The 20,553-nt window shown below is 43.7% G+C and overlaps 1 pseudogene; it reads left to right on the forward strand.

The window, feature by feature from the left end:
• Nucleotides 1-14,599: 14,599 nt before the first annotated feature.
• LOC122705045 lies at nucleotides 14,600-20,307 on the forward strand (annotated as a pseudogene).
• Nucleotides 20,308-20,553: the final 246 nt, after the last annotated feature.

A 20,553-nucleotide genomic window follows, 5' to 3' on the forward strand; every position in this document is an offset into this window, starting at 1 on the left:
GAGATTGCATCCAAACACTGCATTTCGGACTCTTTTGTTGACTATGATGGCTACTCCATTTCTTCTAAGGGATTCCTGCCCACAGTAGTAGATATAACGGTCATCTGAGTTAAATTCACCCATTCCAGTCCATTTTAGTCTGCTGATTCCTAGAATGTCGACATTCACTCTTGCCATCTCCTGTTTGACCACTTCTAATTTGCCTTGATTCATGGACCTAACATTCCAGGTTCCTATGCAATATTGCTTGCAGCATCGGACCTTGCTTCTATCACCAGTCCCATCCACAACTGGGTATTGTTTTTGCTTTGGCTCCATCCCTTCATTCTTTCTGGAGTTATTTCTCCACTGATCTCCAGTAGCATATTGGGCACCTACCGACCTGGGTAGTTTGTCTTTCAGTATCCTATCATTTTGCCTTCTCATACTGTTCATGGGGTTCTCAAGGCAAGAATACTGAAGTGGTTTGCCATTCCCTTCTCCAGTGGATTACACTCTGTCAGACTTCTCCCATGACGCGTCCGTCTTGGGTGGCCCCATATGACATGGCTTAGTTCCATTGAGTTAGACAAGGGTGTGGTCCTGTGATCAGATTGGCTAGTTTTCTGTGATTATGGTTTTATTTTATTTTATTTTATTTTATTTTTTTTGGTGGCAGAGACTGGCAGTTGCTTTATTTTTTTACCATCACCTTTATACCCTAAGTTGGTACATGTCTAAGTGGCAAATAAGCACACAGACTTAGTTAAACATTATATCAGCTTGTCCTTCACGAAACCAGGTGTGCTCTGTATATTTTTGTTTATGAGAGTCTTTTCCCATAGATTTTTTTGTACATTATCTTCTGGCCTAGAGGTTAGCAGAAAACAGAAAAGTGGCAGTCTCATGATACAGCAGGTTGTAACATAATAGAAATACAATCCTGTTAGCATACAAGTCAGTCTTTTTGCAGAAGTTCTCAGCTAAATTTATCTAAAAAGTTTAACACACAAAGACTCTGCGGCTCTGGTGAGGCAGCCCCTGTTTAGCACTCTTGGTTAAAATTAACAATTATCTTATTGTTTTTACACTAGGGCTAAACTCTTATCTTTCTAGATCTCCAACTATATTAACAATGGTTTCCACTGCACAGCCTCAGCACATTCACATCAATCAAACGTTGATCCAATAACCACTTTTAAAACAATATGTTTTGTGTTCTCTAATAGGGCTTCCTCACCCCACAAAGGGCTCTGTGCCTATTAGGGCCTTTTTTTATGGTTAATCTCTATGTATAATATCTTTTGGCTTTCAGGCCTGTTGACAATTTATGGCTTGCACCTGGTGCAACTTTAAGCAACTTCAGTAGCCGACCCTGTCTTTTTTGTGGTTAATCTATTTTCTTTCTATTAGGTGTCATCTCCAAGGGAACTAGATAGGATTACATTTTCACAGAACAGAAATGCAAAGGATTGCAAAAACAGCAGATATGGCACAAAACAGGCTCTTAGTCCAAAAGTTAATTACCTGCAAGAAGTCACCAGCTAATCTCTATCTAAACTATTTTCTATTAGGCGTATATGTGGCTATAATATTTGTGGGGCTTTTCTCACCCCCTGGAGGGATTATGCTTAATAGTTTCTTTTGTTAGTGTACTGTGCTTAGGATGTTTAGAACAATCATGAGCATTTTGTGCATTGAGAGCACATATTTATCAAACAAGCCAGAATGCCAGCAAAAGGGTTTGAATTGAAGCATTTCCTTCATCCCTGGCCCCTTCACAGGGTACCAGCATCCAGGAGATTTATTAATTGGCTTTTAAGTTGGTCTTTATTCAGTGAAAGAGGAGCAGGAGAGCTCTTGGCAGGCAACACAAGAATCTGCAGCAGGGCAAATAAGAACAACAGCAGAAAAGGGGGGAGGATACAGGGTGGGGTAGAGGCCGAGGCCAACCTGGAGGGTTCCTCATCCTAGACAGCCTTGCCTGTCAGGTATTTTCCTCATGACCTCGTCATGGATGGGGTCCTGGACGGCCTTGCCTGCCCGGTATTTCCTTCATGACCTCATCACGGGCGGGACCTCCCCTAATGTCCCCCGACACACAGGGTCTGTTCCGAGGAGTAGCTGGAACCATTGTCTTGATGTGAAACCATTATCTTGATGTGAAACCATCGTAATCTTTGTCTTCAGATGGCATCCAGATGGCTATAGAGTATATGAAAGATGTTCAGCATCACTGTTAGAGAAACGCCCATCAAAACTGCAACGTGGCATCAACGCACACCGCTCGGAATGGCCATCTTCCAAAAGTTCTACAAAGATTGTGTGATTATGGTTTTAGAGTGTTTGCCCTCTGATGCCCTCTCTCAACACCTACCGTCTTACTTGGGTTTCTCTTACCTTGGACGTGGGGTATCTCTTCACGGCTGCTCCAGCAAAGTGCAGCCGCTGCTCCTTACCTTGGACATGGGGTATCTCCTCTCTGCCACCCCTCCTGACCTTGAACATGGAGTAGCTCCTCTCAGCCCTCCTGCCCCCACACAGCCGCCGCTCCAGTATGGAATGATGCAGGGCAGAGGCTAATAGAGTTTTGCCAAGAGAACACACTGGTCATAGAAAACACCCTCTTCCAACAACACAAGAGAAGACTCTACACATGGACATCACCAGATGGTCAACACCAAAATCAGATTGATTATATTCTTTGCAGCCAAAGATGGAGAAGCTCTATACAGTCAGCAAAAACAAGACTGGGAGCTGACTGTGGCTCAGATCATGAACTCCTTATTGCCAAATTCAGACTTAAACTGAAGAAAGTAGGGATAACCACTAGACCATTCAGGTATGACCTAAATCAAATCCCTTATTGAAGAAGGAATTCATAGGGCCTGAACTCCATCTCAGGCCTGTCCGTGCTGGCTGTGCTCGACTGCCTCTCCAGTGGACTCTGAACTCTCTGCTTAGTGCCTGTGAGGACGACAATGGAAGGATAAGACCCCCTCCAGACAGAGGAATCCTGAAGATCACATCCAGGCTACTCATTGCCTAAGAGGAAGCATACCATAATCACACCTGTCTCCGGACAGGTCATAAACTTTTTTTCGTATTGTCAAGATGTAATCACAGGCTTATCGATTATTAACTGGTTGGAATGTAACTGCGGGCTTATTGACTATTGACTGTTTAAGACACGTACACATGGGGCAGGAGGTGGGTTTAGACACGTACGCATGGGGTATAAAAGATTTTCACAAATGCTGGACAGGGTCCTTGGCTAAGAGGAGACTCTGCCTTGGGCCCGCCGGCGTAATAAACTGCACTCCACTATCTGCATTGTCCTTCTGAGTGAGTCTGTTTCCCGGAAAGCGTGGCTATAACATTATGACTATACAGTAGAAGTGAGAAATAGATTTAAGGGACTAGATCTGATAGACAGAGAGCCTGATGAACTATGGACGGAGGTTTGTGACATTGTACAGGAGACAGGGATCAAGATCATCCCCATGGAAAAGAAATGCAAAAAGGCAAAATGGTTGTCAGAGGAGGCCTTACAAATAGCTGCAAAATGAAGAGAACTGAAAAGCAAAGGAAAAAAGGAAAGATATTCCCATTTGAATGCAGAGTTCCAAAGAATAGCCAGGAGAGATAAGAAAGCCTTCCTCAGCAATCAATGCAAAGAAATAGAGGAAAACAACAGAATGGGAAAGACTAGAGATCTCTTCAAGAAAATTAGAGATACCAAGGAAACATTTCATGCAAAGATGGGCTCAATAAAGGACAGAAATTGTATGGACCTAGCAGAAGCAGAAGATATTAAGAAGAGGTGGCAAGAATACACAGAAGAACTGTACAAAAAAGATCTTCACGACCCAGATAATCGCAATGGTGTGATCACTCACCTAGAGCCAGACATCTTGGAATGTGAAGTCAAGTGGGCCTTAAAAAGCATCACTACGAAGAAAGCTAGTGGATGTGATGGAATTCCAGTTGAGCTATTTCAAATCCTGAAAGATGATGCTGTGAAAGTGCTGCACTCAATATGCCAGCAAATTTGGAAAACTCAGCAGTGGCCACAGGACTGGAAAAGGTCGGTTTTCATTCCAATCCCTAAGAAAGGCAATCCCAAAGAATGCTCAAACTACCGCACAATTGCACTCATCTCACATGCTAGTAAGGTAATGCTCAAAATTCTCCAAGCCAGGCTTCAGCAATACGTGAACTGAGAACTTCCATATGTTCAAGCTGGTTTTAGAAAAGGCAGAGGAACCAGAGATCAAATTGCCAACATCTGCTGGATCATCAAAAAAGCAAGAGAGTTCCAGAAAAACATCTATTTCTGCTTTATTGACTACGCCAAAGACTTTGACTGTGTGGATCACAATAAACTGTGGAAAATTCTGAAGGAGATGGGAATACCAGACCACCTGACCTGCATCTTGAGAAACCTGTATGCAGGTCAGGAAGCAACAGTTAGAACTGGACATGGAACAACAGACTGGTTCCAAATAGGAAAAGGAGTACATCAAGTCTGTATATTGTCACCCTGCTTATTTAACTTTTATGCATAGTACATCATGAGAAACGCTGGGCTGGAGGAAGCACAAGCTAGAATCAAGATTGCTGGGAGAAATATCAATAACCTCAGATATGCAGATGACACCACTCTTATGGCAGAAAGTGAAGGTGAACTAAAAAGCCTCTTGATGAAAGGGAAAGAGGAGAGTGAAAAAGTTGGCTTAAAGCTTAACATTCAGAAAACTAAGATCATGGCATCTGGTCCCATCACTTCATGGCAGACAGATGGGGAGACAGTGGAAACAGTGTCAGACTTTATTTTTTTGGGCTCCAAAATCACTGCAGATGGTGACTGCAGCCATGAAATTAAAAGACGCTTACTCCTTGGAAGGAAATTTATGACCAACCTAGATAGCATATTAAAAAGCAGAGACATTACTTTGCCAACAAAGGTCCGTCTGGTCAAGGCTACGGTTTTTCCAGTGGTCATGTATAGATGTGAGAGTTGGACTGTGAAGAAAGCTGAGCGCTGAAAAATTGATGTTTTTGAACTGTGGTGTTGGAGAAGACTCTTGAGAGTCCCTTGGACTGCAAGGAGATCCACCCAGCCCATCCTGAAGGAGATCAGTACTGGGTGTTCATTGGAAGGACTGATGCTGAAGCTGAAACTCCAATACTATGGCCACCTCATGCGAAGAGTTGACTCATGGAAAAGACCCTGATGCTGGTAGGGATTGGGGGCAGGAGGAGAAGGGGATGACAGAGGATGAGATGGCTGGATGGCATCACCGATTTGATGGACATGAGTTTGAGTAAACTCCAGGAGCTGGTAATGGACAGGGAGGCCTGGCGTGCTGCAATTCATGGGGTCGCAAAGAGTCGAACACGACTGAGCGACTGAACTGAACTGAACTATTACCTAACCTAACAGCCCGCCCTATTACCCTAAGTGAGTATGGACGGGGAGGGTCAGGCAGTCACTTTTCTCCATCTCTAGTAGTGATCTCAAGCATAGACTCCCTGAAGCCCAGAAAAAGCAAGGAATTGGACTCCCTATGCAAGTCTGAGTCAGAGGCAACAGCCTCCTCATAGCCTTTCTCCTTCCTGGAGACTGTCTCTAAGATAGCCATGACTTCTCCTTCTGGCTAACTCACTCCTACTCACAGAGGCTATGGCCTTCCCAGGCCACAAAGGCTATGACTTCCCAGGGCATACTACCTGCCACCACCTTCAGGAGGAAGAACAGCTTTAGGGGAGATGCAGAGACTGAGATGCCAGAATATGACAATGGACAGCTACCCACCAGGGCACTGAAGCACTGGACCCGGGAGGCTATTTCCAGAAGTCACCCAGGATATGAGTTGAGTAGATCTCTTTATTCCTCCTGTTTAGAACTTAACCCAGTCCTTCCAGGTCCACCCTAGCTATCCTGTGGCTTCATGCCCTGAGGGCACTGAAGCTATGAACAGGTTCTTGGATGCCCTTCTCCACCCCTAGACACCTGCCTCATTTTTTTCCCTGCAGTGATGTTGTTTAGCAATGGCATATAAACTTTCTAAGCTGAAGGCAGTCTGGGGTCATTTGGCCAGCACATAGCGGCTACTTGATAAATTCCTGTTGAATCATTAGGATAATTAAGGGAGCTTGGATCAGAGGGACACTCTTAGCATCTCCAAATCAGATGTGAAGAGAAACCAGTAGCCACACTAATCCCCAAACAGAAAACAGCTAATCCCACAACAGGACCAGTGTTCCACCATCAAATGCAGAGTCCTGAAGTTCTGGCTTAGAACTTCGAAGGAAGAACTATTCCCTTCTCCAGCCCCACACACTGTCCAGTTACATTTCCTGTGTCTGAACCAAAATGCTGGGGATACAGAATCACTAACCTTTCCTCAGGGCCCCTAAGGAATTGATACTCCCCGGGAAGGCTTGGCAGTCCCTGGGAGACAAAGAGAGAGAGAACCTGAGGGTACTGACCAAACCTAACAATTTTATCTCGAATCTAACTGGTAATCAGAAATGTAACAGGAACAATGGAGCGACTCCTCCCTTTGTGAATTATTGTTAAACCAACAAAGGATATTAAACTGAATGAGGGCCTGGATTCAGACTCTGTAGACAAACAGTGCCCCGCTAGCCCTCCCCTGATGTATTATCCACTAGGATATAAAACATGGTTCACGGATGCTTGCAGGCATCCCAGCAGATCTCTCTTTGTTCCTACACATTTGCACAGAAGCATAACTCCTAAGAAGAAGGAAGCTGAATCCCTTTGACAACCAAGGTTCCTACAGAATCTCTGAGGAGCTAGAGTTGCCCTGACTGAGCCCAGCTGGCAGGACCACTGATGTGGCCCCTGAGAGAGAATCTTGCAGGGAGAGAAGGAGGTAGATGTGGTGGAAAGAGGACTCAGCTGATGCCAGAAACTGCCCTGACCCTGTCAGCCCCAAATCAGGTTTATGCCCCCGCCCCCACCAAGGGCTCAGGGCTGTTTTGAACAGGTGTAACCCAGGGGAGAGGGCGTTATCTCTCCACACGACTCAACACACACACACACACACACACACACACACACATTTTATACCCACACATAACCCACTAGGAGGTGGCTCCTCTTACTGGGAAGGTTGAGGTGGTGGGTGAGGGCTGGAGAAGTTGCCAGGTGATGACACACAAATGGATTCTCCACCAGGGTGCTTTGTCTGAAGTTTTAGAATCTAACTGACAAATATTTGCACCCCAAAGAGAGGAACAAAATAGTAACCCACTCCCCAATTCTTTTCCTGATTTCTGAATATTCTTAAACCTCATTCAATCATTTTATTTTTAAAACAAAAAATGTAAAGAATAAAATTTAAATGGCTTATAATACCACATCTCAGACATTTTCTACTAACCATTTACAAATGAAAGCAATATGATCAGTCAGTTCAGTTCAGTTCTGTTGCTCAGTTGTGTCCAACTCTTTGCAACCCCATGATTTGCAGCACGCCAGGCCTCCCTATCCATCACCAACTCCCGGCGTTCACTCAAATTCGTGTCCACCGAGTCGGTGATGCCATCCAGCCGTCTCATCCTCTGTCGTCCCCTTCTCCTCCTGCCCCCAATCCCTCCCAGCATCAGGGTCTTTTCCAGTGAGTCAACTCTTTGCATGAGGTGGCCAAAGTATTGGAGTTTCAGCTTCAGCATCAATCCTTCCAATGAACACCCAGGACTTATCTCCTTCAGGATGGACTGGTTGGATCTCCTTGCAGTCCAAGGGACTCTCAAGAGTCTTCTCCAACACCACAGTTCAAAAGCATCAATTTTTCGGTGCTTAGCTTTCTTCACAGTCCAACTCTCACATCCATACATGACCACTGGAAAAACCATAGCCTTGACTAGACGGACCTTTGTTGGCAAAGTAATGCTATCTAGGTTGGTCATAATTCCTTCCAAGGCTTCAGCAATACGTGAACTGTGAACTTTCAGATGTTCAAGCTGGTTTTAGAAAAGGCAGAGGAACCAGAGATCAAACTGCCAACATCTGCTGGATCATTGAAAAAGCAAGAGAGTTCCAGAAAAACATCTATTTCTACTTTATTGACTATGCCAAAGCCTTTGACTGTGTGGATCACAATAAACTGTGGAAAATTCTGAAAGAGATGGGAATACCGGACCACCTGACCTGCCTCTTGAGAAACCTATATGCAGGTCAGGAAGCAACAGCAATATGATACTTGGATATAATTAAATAAGTCAAATACTACAGAAAGGTATAAATAGCTTTTTAAAAACCTGCCATTTCACAGCCTGGATGGGAGGGGAGTTTGAAGGAGAATGGACACATATATATATGGCTGAGTCCTTTCACTGTTCACCTAAAACTATCACAACTTTGTTAATTGGCTATGGTGGTGGTTTAGTCACTGAGTCGTGTCTGACTCTTGTGACCCCATGGACTGTAGCCTGCCAGGCTCCTCTGTCTGTGGAATTTCCCAGGCAAGAATACTGGAGTGGGTTGCCCTTTCCTCCTCCCCAGGAAGATCCTTCTGGGGATCTTCCTGACTCAGGGATCGAATCTGGGTCTCCTGCATTGCAGGCAAATTCTTTACCAACTGAGCCACTAGGAAAGTTGATGGCTATATGCCAATATAAAATAAAAAGTATATTTGCTATATGTTGCTAAGTCACTCCAGTCGTATCTGACTCTGTGCGACCCCATAGACAGCAGCCCACCAGGCTCCCCCGTCCCTGGGATTCTCCAGGCAAGAACACTGGAGTGGGTTGCCATTTCCTTCTCCAGTGCGTGAAAGTGAAAAGTGAAAGTGAAGTCGCTCAGTCGTGTTGGACTCTTAGCGACACCATGGACCGCAGCCTACCAGGCTCCTCCGTCCATGGGATTTTCCAGGCAAGAATACTGGAGTGGGGTGCCATTGCCTTCTCTGATTTGCTATATACCCCAATACAAAATAAAAAGTTTTAAAAAATAAAATAAAAACCCTGCCATTTCATTCCCAAAAGGAGAATCACTCCAAACAGTGATGCCAGCTGGGTGGCCAGTAATCCAGTTCTAAAACTCTATGCCATCACCTGCTTTTTTAGAACACCCTGGTGCCCACCATCCCTGCTTGAGTTTCCCAGGAAGCCAACTCTGAGACAGAGATTAACATGTAGGAGGTTTGCTGGGGAGTGCTTTTGATACCAACACCTGGGAAAGGGAAGAGAGGGGAGCAGGGTTGGACAAAGGATAAGGTCTAGCTGAATGCAGTCTCAATGGAACATCTCAGTCAGTCCTGCAGGGAGCTCTGAGGATGGGGTGACCCTTCAGAACTCCCCTGAGCTGGAGTGAGAGGCCTGGGCTCCATACCATTCATTCATCGACCACTGGACATGGGCTGCCGGAAGTGGAGTTCTCTTTGGTTCTCTTCAGAAATCCCTAAGGGTGTTGATTGTTGAGGGCTTTCTGCCAGCTGCACTCCCAGCAGTTGAGATAATAAGTGTTCTTATCCTGAAGGGTGATTTGGGCAGCAAATGTAAGCAACCACCACACAACCCAAGCCCTGGGATTAGTCACTATTATATAAACTGAGGTACTCTTTGGCAATAGAAAAATGTCCCTGGGGATTATGTGCTCTGTCCTCTGCTCATTTCCAGGAACACAGAACCTTGACATCATGGAGCCTGTGACTTCACCAGCCTCAGAATCTATTACAATAATTTCTTTATGGCTCAATCATATGGCTGTTGGCAGGAGGCCCCAGTTCCCCACAATATGCGCCTCTCCTTAGGTCTACCTCACAACATGGTAGCTGGCTTTCCCCAGAGCAGGTGGTCCCAGAGATCTAGAATGAGGGGGAAAACTCAACATCATTACAATCCCAATCTCAGACACCACAAATCACTACTTCTGCCACATTCTATACTTTAAAAAGCAAGTCACTAAGTACCTCCAACACTTAAGATGAGGGGAATTAGGCTTCACCTTTTGAAGAAGTAGTATCAAATAACTGTGGACATATTTTCAAACCACAACATATATACAGAAGGATATTTCCCAAATCAACAATGATAGATACTTCTGAGAAATGGAGTAGACTGGAGGAGTCAGGTAAAGTGAAGTTTTTGTCTTTTCTCTGTTTTTTAATAATAATATTGTATTCTTGTCACACTCCTGTAATTAAAAATTAAATATTTTTGACTACTACACATATGGCAAGCAATGAAACTGGTAGGAAACCAGAAGCTCACCTAAGGGACAGACTATGACTTACTGCCCATCTCTATCATGGTTTCTCCTGCCTGAACCCACCCAGTAGACATAAGGGAACAAGGAAGAAAATGAGTATTGCTAAGAGCTTCTCAGAGGAGTCATCATTTTCCCTGCACACAAACAAGGAATCAGATGACTGCACTTTATTGTGAAGTGAAAGGTTGGGGAAAAACATTAGAACCATTAGTCTGTTTCCTCCATTCCCATTCTTCATCCATAATTTCATTTAATGCGGAAATCATCCTACTAGTTTTGATGGCTTGATTACAGGTTTTGGATGGGGTGCAGACAACCCAGGGAAAATGTCCAAGAAGGCTGAGCTGGGGGATTCTACACCCCGGTGGCCCTCCTCAATCTGGACCTGCAGGCCCACTCCCATTCCTGTATTCCAGGTAGACCTCTCATTCTTCAACAGCTAGGGCCAGCGCCAGCATCTCTGAGCAGTTAGGGGTGTGGGAGAATCCGTCCCTGCCCCAGCAGAAAAAGCACAAAGTGGCTAGTTAGGGGCTATCCCCTGGGAACTGAGGGCCTCCTTGGAATTTTCTCCCTCCTGGGAGGCGAGGTGTCTCCACCCTTCCTGGGCCTTTGCTGACCCCTTCAGGCGAGGGAAGGAACTTCAGCTATGTCCACACAAGCGCAACACTCCCACCTCTTCAGGCCCCAGAGCCCCCAGGCTCTGTCCCACGTGATAAAACCTTGCCCATCAGGGCATCAAGGAGGAACAACTAGGACCTTCTCTCCTTCTCCTCCTATAGGGGAAAGTAAATGTGACTTATTCCACTCATTTTACAGACTAAGACCCGCTCCGTGGACCCCAAAGTCATTGCAAGAGGCACCCAAGGTTCAACCACTAGCTGTCTCTAGTCTAGATTCATAGCTCGTATTTGTCTTTTTTGTGTGTGACTCACTTTTGGAGGAGATCATCACTGGATAACTTCTGGTTTGGAAGACTTTGGGGATTTGAATTTGAAAATTTGAATTTTGCAGGATCCAACAATGGATACTTCTGGCTTGAAGAGTCTCGGAAAGGGAGATTTGGAGCACCCAGAGAGTAGCTATAAGGAAAGAGCCACCCAGAGGAAGTGGGATGCAGGCATCCCTCTTGAGTTGGAAGGGAACATGTGGGTGTAATAAATATCTCCACCTCCCTCTGCGCCCTCCACCTCCTGTCCTGCTGATGCCAACAGCAGCCGAACCCAACCGGAAGCCAGAACCCATCAAAGTATGTTCACGATGTCCATATGGGCCAGCCTCTCTGTCTGGGAGTGGATGGGAGGAAAGTGAGTCTGGAAGGACAGAAAGAAGACACCCAGAGCAGGAGCCAACAGAGGAAAAGAGCTGAGCTGCTTCTTACACCTGTCTCTATTAATGATGCGAACAAATTGAGAAAACAATACATACCGATTCAGGAGCACACCTGGGAAGGCAATGGTTTGTGGTGCATAGGGCTGAGCACCAGAATTTTGATTACAGTTGGTCCACTTGATTTTGAGATTTATTTTGAAGGAGTTATTAACTTGAGCTTTAAACACGAACAAGCGGAATGATTAATTCTAAAACTGCTGCTGTTGCAGATCTTATCCTGAGTGCATCCTCATTAAAAAGAGAAAAATTCTTCCAAGTCATGAAACACAGTGCCAGTCAATTTGTGTGAATGTGGAATCAGGAAGCAAGTGTCTATGTCAGGAAGGCTTGAGTGAGGACACGGGAGAAGTCCGACGGAAAAGACAAATGTCTTTAAACCTTAGAGGAGATGCAAAAGATTTAGGACAGGTCTTCTTAGCAGATGGTGATTCTTCCTCTTGGTCAGATGACCTGCCTATTTTGGGGTTAATCATCTCCATTTTATTCTTTTCAACATGAGGACTGTTGGTGAAAAAACAAGATGATTGAGAATTCAGTCATCTCTTTGACCTACTAGGAAAGCTGTAAACTTTCTCTGTATGCTTTCTTTAAATTTCATACAACCCTAAACTTGATCTCCCATCTTCCCTAAATTCTATCTGTACTTTATCTTTTGTGGAATCTTTTGGGTGTCCATAAACAAGTCCTTCATAATAAGAGAGTTTTAGAACACTTTCTTATTTTAGGTGGGTAAACCAAGGTCTTTTTCTCATTGATTTTAATAAAAACTGAAGGCATGAACACATCAGTGTCTAGTACAGATGAATTCACCAGCCATTTTTCGCCAAGAGGACATGGAAGAGAGAAACTTCAGGTGATTGTCAGCAATTTTAACATCTGGGTATACAGTCAAGTTCCCTTTAATTGGAGCCTTCGGGTGAGCTGGGTTTTTGTCTCTTTGCTCAGAATCTCTGAAGGGGAAAGTTAAGAAAAGTTGAGTGCATTGCTATTAATTGCTTCTTCTCATTCCTGCAGTCCAAGAATCTAATGAGGTGAAACTAATAGGAAAACGTTTGCTGTGGTTCCACATACTTTGATAGGTGGAAAGACAGGCAACACAAATTTTCTATTCATTTGCTCACAAATGTGAGCCAATTTGGAGGTAGACTAGACAGGATCGTTAACTATGAGGTCAGGAGTTTGGTGTTCTAATTCCACTGTTTTACTAACTAGCTGTATGTGCTCAGGGAAATTTTACTTAATTTTCTGTTTCTTACAGCTTTCCAGCAGAATGCTTGGAACACAGCAATCAGTCTACATTCAGGAAACTAAAATGTCAGGTCCTAGGAGCAAGGGAGGTGGAGTATGGTAGCTGAGGATAGCCACAAGGGGTCATATCAACCACAGGACCTCAGAGACCTGATTAAGCATTTTACTCTTTATTCTAAGATCATCAAGAGGGCCCTGAAGGGTTTCAAGCAGGGGCTGACATGGCTTGAGAAGATCATCCTGGTCCCATTTTGGGAAATGTATCAGAATCCCCTATATAACATTTGAAGTTCGTTATGTCAAAACATGCTCACATTACATGTGTTCCTATGCTATGGTATAATAAAGAATTTGTCTGGTCTTTGTCCCTGATTCATGGCACAGAGCTTCTAAAACTCTTGGAATTCCCCAAGTGATAGAAGTATATTTGTTATTCCTGAGGCCCTGAGCCATACTTAAGTTTATAGGACTCTGTGCTTCCAATGCAGGGGGCACAAGTTTGATCCCTGGTCAGGAAACTAAGATTCCATATGCTGTGTCATGAGGTCAAAAATAATAAGATGACTTGAGGATCTCCTAAATAGCTTCAGGATGGGCTGGTCACAGGAAAGACCAACCACCTGATCAGAACTTTAAATGATGTGTGACCAGTCCAGTCCTACTCCTCCTGTGGGGAGAGGGACTGGCGACTGTATTCCGTCGCCTGGTCAACGATTTAATCAATCAAATCTATGCAATGAAGCCCCAATAAAAACTGAACCCTGGAGCTCAGGGGAGCAGCCTGGTTGGTGAACACACCAATGTGCCAGAAGGGTGAGGCATCTTGGTTCCCCGGACGCAGCAGAGAAACTCTGTGCTCAGGACACTCCCGAACCTCACCCCATGTATCCTGTCATCTGGCTGTTCCCGATCTGTATCCTTTATAATAAAACTGCAATCATATAGTGCTTTCCTGAGTTCCATGAGTTATTCTAGAGAATTACCAGAACTGAGGGGAGTGTGGGAACCTCCTGGATTCTTAGCTAGCTGGTCAAAAGTGTGGGTGACCTAGGAACCCGCAATGTGGGCCTTGCAACTGAAGTGAGGGCAGTCTTCTGGAGGACTGAGTTCCCACCTGGTGGGGTCTGCACAAACTCCAGGGGGTTATACCAGAATTGGACTGTAGCACACCAGGTCGTGTCAGACCAGTGTAGGTTGAAACAGAATCCCAGGCTATTTTGCTTTGCAGGCTTGCGTGCTAAGTTGCTTCAGTCATGTCCGACTCTTTGTGACCCCCCATGGACTGTAACCCACCAGGCTCCTCTGTCCATGGGATTCTCAGGCAAGAATACTGGAGTGGGTTGCCATAGCCTCCTCTAGGGGATCTTCCCAACCCAGGGATGGAACCTGTATCTCATGTCTCCTGCATTGGCAGATGGGTTCTTTAGTCATTCTCAATCAGTTTCAAGTCAAAAAACCTTTTGTCAAAAGGAGTTTTTTAAAAAATTGTACCCAAACTAAAAAATGGACATATTTTTCTGCACTGGCTTTGGGCAGCTCAAAACTCAAACCTGGTTACCTGGTGGCCCCCCTGAAGCCTCAGTGCCATTCATGCCTCTGGTTATTAGCCCTAATGTAGCTTGGGAGTGAAATCTTGCTTTTCCATTACTGGCTATACTGCAGCCCCTGATATTTGCTTCTGAGATGTGTTACTTTCACTGGGCCTGGAAGCCTGCATGTCTGTCATCTCAGGCCATGCTGTGTGAAATTCCTTCCCAACAAACAATGTGGACTGGATATTTCGGTGACCTTTGAAATGAAACTTCAACCTTTCATAGTTGTTTAAACTAGTTGCTTACATAAGCGTTGTTTGCCAACGCTAAAACCCCTCCATTTTCATAGCCTTTCTGGACCAGCACACTACTTGGTTTCCCTGCAAATTAATAAATATTGAACTATGCTTTCAATAAATCTAAAATTTTATTGAATATCTTCTAGAAATGACTATAGTAAAATTTCAGGTTAATAGTGGGCAGGAGAAAAAAGTGTCTTCCAAAATACTGTCTTAACACAGCCTATTTCAGTCCAGACAGATCACAGGTTACACATTCAATATGCCCAAGCTAGGCACGGAATTATAAAGGTCCTTTTTTGTTTTTGGCTGTGCTGCATGGCATGTGGGGTCTCAGTTCCCCAACCAGGGATCAAACCCGTGCCCTCTACATTGCAAGTGCGAAGCCAGGGAAGACCAAGATACTGGTATTTTGTATTACATGATTTAAAAAATTCTGCCATTAAAGTTCTTTAGACCTTTTATGGACTTCCCTGGTGGACCAATGGCTAAGATTCTGTGCTCCCAATGCAGACAGCCCAGGTTGGATCCCTGGTCAGGGAAATAGCTCCCACGTGCCACAACTAAGTGTTCACGTGTCATAACTAAAGTTCCTGCAGGTCACAACTAAGACCCAGTGCAGCCAAACAAATAAAACTTTTTAAGTTTTTTAGGCCTTTTAAATCATTTGTATTTTAAATTTGGTTATCAAGTTTTTCATAACTAGAGATAAAAACCCATTACAAATGATTCACAAAAATAGCTCTCTTCTAAGGTATCCACAGCATCAATGCTTCTGATCCCAGTAGCATAATAATAATTGTCCAGGAGGAAAATCCCCAATTGTCCATCACCTTTATCATAGATCGAGCTGGAAGTACTCCACCTGGCCACAGAGGAATTCTGTTTTTTTTCTGCCTCCCATTATATTAAATGCTCTTTTACCACTTTCCTCTTTGCCTTACAATCCTGGACATCCTAATCATTCCTGCCAGGAAAACACAGGAAAAATAAATTTTTTAATGTTTAGAAGTTGTTAAAAGGAAAGGGTTGGCTGGCATTGTCCTTGTTGTGCCACTGGTCGCAGAGCTCTTGATAATTCAGTCTCTAGGCCTCATTCTGATTCATCTCCAGCTTCAATATCGCTGTCACTACTGTCATCAGCCTAAGGCTGGCTTTGCAAGAATCACATAGAACCACAGGGTAGAGAAAGAGCTAGTGGATCCTGCCCTCAGCGTCCTATGTCACCTTCTTTATTTCATGCCACCAAGACAAAGCTTAATTACAGGTTCTTAGTCTTTTCCAGCTGAGCTATTTAAAATCCTAAAAGATGACGCTGTTAGAGTGCTGCATTCAATATGTCAGCAAATTTAGAAAACTCAGCAGTGGCCACGAGACTGGAAAAGGTCAGTTTTCATTCTAATCCCAAAGAAGGGAAATGCCAGAGAATATTCGGACTACCATGCAATTGTGCTCATTTCATATGCTAGTAAGGTTATGCTCAAAATCCTTCAAGCTAGGCTTTCAGTTGGGAAAGATTGAAAGCAAATGGAGAAGGAGGCGGCAGAGGATGTGATGGTTAGATAGCACCACCAGCTCAGTGGACGTGAACCTGAGCAAACTCTGGGAGATGGTGAAGGACAGGGGAGCCTGGCCTACTGCAGTACATAGGGTTGCAGGGTAGGACATGATTTAGCAACTGAAACACAAACCTTAGTCAACTTTATCAAGACTTCTAGGGGATCATTAGAAATATGTCATTACTAATTGTTCCTGAGGATATAAGACAAGAATAATATTCTCTCTTTTAGAGTAGAAGGAAAAAAGTATATGGCATATAATACATGTCAGTTCAGTTCAGTCGCTCAGTCGTGTCCACCTCTTTGAGACCCGATGGATTGCAGCACGCCAGGCTCCCCTGTCCATCACCAACTCCCAGACCTTTCTCAAACTCATGTCCATATATACAGTTTTATATATATATATATATATAGTTATATGTGTGTGTATAAGAGGTGAGAGATTTCACATAGGCCATCAGCGCGTGTGTGCTCAGTCATGTCCGGCTCTTTGCGGCCCCATGGACTGTAGCCTGCCAGGCTCCACTGTCCATGGAATTTTCCAGGCAAGAATACTGGAGTAGGTTGCCATTTCCTACTCTAGGGGATCTTCCCAACCCAGGAGTGGAACCCCTACCTCTGTGTCTCCTGCATTGGCAGGTGGATTCTTTACCACTGGTGCCACCTGGGAAGCCCACTGCACAGAATAATACCAAGATCTTATGAAAGGGCTTGAATATACCAGCATACCCTTCACAGTCAAGTCCTGTACTGGAGTGGGTAGCCATTCCCTTTTCCAGGGGATCTGCCCAAACCAGGGATCAAACAGGGGTCTCCCTCACTGCAGGCAGATTCTTTACCGTCCGAGCCACCAGGGCAGCAGCCCCTACATGTGTGTGTATTATCTACATATAGATACACAAATATACACACACATACATATTTTGGCTCCTTTTGTTTGTATGTGATTTCTATACCTTCTCACATAATTTTTCCAAAATATTTTCCCTTACAGAGAGTATTCAGAGGTATTTTCAGGTAGTAGTTACCAGAAAAAAGAAAATTGGAGTGCTTTAATAAGCTTTTATGGTTTTCATCAAAAATAAGTGTCTTTTTAAATATAACTGGTCCTTGTAATTATATAAATGTAGTCATATTAAACCCAGTAATGTAATTGATGAGATGTTTTTGATCTCCAATAATTGGACCAACTACAAAGCCAACTAAGATATTTAAGTGTTATTTTCATTCCCAAAGAAAAGAAAGGGGAATGAAAGAAAGATAAAACCTTCTTGGTCACAGCTAGAACCCAGAGGACTATTTCACCTGTCTCTTGGCATGAATTTTACCTCAAACACACACATACAAAAATCTACTTCAAACAAATATCTACCATTAGCTCAAACCTGATCAATAAAGTCAGCAGAAGCGGGGCACTCTTCATGCCATTAGAGAGAAAATATACCTGCATTATTCGAGAGACCTGAGGAGAAAGAGATCCAAAACAAGTTTTCCCCTTGAAAATAGTAAGAAAAGTAAAGAGCCATCTTTTAGATTCTGGGAATGGGGTGATATGGTTGAAACTTATTATACAGGTCTTCAAAAGATTCTTGTGCTGCTTTAGTTTTAACCATTTTCTTAATTTAGTTATAGTTAATTTACAATGTGTTCATTTTGGGTATACAGAAAATGGCTCAGATAGATATATAGATAAATACATATACTTTTTCAGCTTCTTTTCCATTATTGGTTATTACAACATATTGTAGGTCCTTATTGTTTATCTAGCTTATATATAGTAGTGTATATAGGTTATACCCAAACTCCTAATTTGTCTCTTCCCTGCCTGCTATCCCCTTTGGTAACCATGTTTGTTTTCTATGTCTGTGAGTCTATTTCTGTTTGCTGTTTTGTTAACAAGTTCATTCACATCATTTTTTAGATTCCACATATAAGTGATATCATATATTTGTCTTTGTCTGACTTACTTCACTTAATATTTCATTTTACTTATTACACAGGGTCTTCAGAATATCCTTGTTATACCTTAAATTTAACTCCAAAAAAAAAAAAAATTTAACTCCAGGGCTTTGTTCATTCTGATAGTGAAATAACACATATGTTAAGAGATGAAACAGAAAATTCTCTTCTGCTAGCTGAAATGGACTTCCACGCTTCAAGTCACAGGACAGAGTTTGTCCTCTTAGCTACAGAAATCATTTATTTCCTCAGGATCTGAACTAAGAGAGCACAACTGTTCTGTGAAGGGCTCAGGATATACACCAACTGGTGTCCCTTGGTGTGAGTGGGACCCACAGGAGCAGGGTCAGCGGGGCCCGGGGTCTGCCTCCCGTGTCCTGCAGAGAGATGTGCTGGGGCCCAGTGAAAGACATGCGCTGAGCAGAAGAGTCTCAGAGGGCTTGTATCCCTCTGTTTTATGAGATGTGTATAAAGGCATCTTCACATGAGGGATTAAACATTTTATTTATGCACACCAAGGCCTTCCCTCCCCGGTGGCTCAGATGGTAAGGAATCTGCCTACAATGCAGGAGATCCGGGGTTTGATCCCTGGGTTAGGAAGATTCCCCTGGAGAAGCAAATGGCTACTCACTCCAATATTCTTGCCTGGGGACAAGACAATGGACAGAGGAGCCTGGCAGGCTATAGTCCATGGGGTTGAAAAGAGTCGGACATGACTGAACAACTTTCACATGCACACCAAGCAGTTCTCATCGTAGGTGCCCACTGTCTAGGGGGATTCTCTGATGCCTCGGTTTCCAGACCTTGGAAACTTCAAGTCCCCGGGGGGACACTGAGTCTGAGAGCTGGCTCACTGCCAGGCAACTGAGAGAGGAGCCCAGTGTCAGAGTCATGCGCCAGAGCCGCTCGTCTCCACAACACACAGCAGTACATAGTTGCACATACACAACATACACACGTCTGCGGTTGTTGGGGAGATGGGAGCCATTAATAGATTTTATTTTTTTAAGGTTTTTAGTTTCAGGCAATGATGATATGTCAATGTACAATAGGTGCATCAATTGCAACTATATGAGGTCTCTGTGTTTAAGGCAGACTTTCATTAGAAGCAGTCCCCAGGCGAGTTGGAATAAGGTGACTGGTTGGATTTCTAAGAACTTATAGAGCTTATGAGTCTGTTGCATCCCACATGAAGGGCAGTTTGGTAAGGTCAAGAACGAACTGTCTCTCCCTCATTCTTGATGCTAGAGTTCCACATCCACCAAGCTCTTTTTTTTTTTTTTTTCTAGAAAAGGCAATAGTCTTTCTAAGTTTCATCCTTTTAAAAGTACCTTCTCTTTCTGCTTGTTACCAAACATGCATTTTCCTTATTGTTTAAAATGTGTATAAGAAGGGACTAGGAGAGGCATTCGGAGGCTATTACCGGGTTGGGTGGGCCGGGCTAGGGAGGGGTTTGGGGGTGAGCCCTGGGTCCCCAGTCCACTGAGGAGATGGATGAGGATGGGCTTTCTCTCATGGGCTCAGGCACAGACCTGACTAAAGTGCCAGCTATTCAACAGAAAAGATCGGTGGCATTTCTAAGCAAGTTTGCAACGCACACTGTAGAGTTCCTCAACAGCTTTTCTACAGTTTGTGAGGAGAAACTAGCAGACCTTTCTCTTCATATCCAGCAGATTGAAACAACTCTCAATGTTTTAGATGCAAAGTTATCATCTATCCCAGGCCTAGATGATGTCACATTTGGAGCATCTCCTGTAAATGTCACTAGGATCACAAATGGAACACATTCTGAAGCCACTTCAGAGCAATCACGCAGAACAGTTTACAGGACTCTGGACCACAGGAAAGTGAAGTAACACCAGAAAATATCTTAAATGTAGCCAAGGATCCAAGATATGCCAGATATCTCAAAACGGTTCAAGTGGGTGTTCCAGTGATGGCAATAAGAAACAAAATGATATTGGAAGGACTAGACCCAAATTTTCTTGAGAGGCCAGATGCTCCAGTGCCTGATGGTAAAGGTGAAAAAAACACAGAAGAAAGTTCAGATAGTGAATCTTCTTTTAGTGACTAAGCTTAATTTTCATAACAATTATATATACATGTGTTAGTGTACCTTTGCTTTCTATAACAAAGAGCCCGAACTCTAATTCTTAGTTATGAAAACATCAAGTGGCTACAGATCTGCAACCAAGCTTCCTCTGTTAAAAAATAATAATAATAAAGCATTTATTTAAAAAAAAAAGTGTAAGACCCTCCCACTTTGGAGAGCAAGACCTGGACTTAACCTTGGACTCTTCACTCACTAGTTCTAACTTACGAGGGATAGAACTAGTTTATCC

This window comes from Cervus elaphus, chromosome 12 (assembly GCF_910594005.1).
Source record: "Cervus elaphus chromosome 12, mCerEla1.1, whole genome shotgun sequence".
Taxonomy (NCBI): Eukaryota; Metazoa; Chordata; class Mammalia; order Artiodactyla; family Cervidae; genus Cervus; species Cervus elaphus.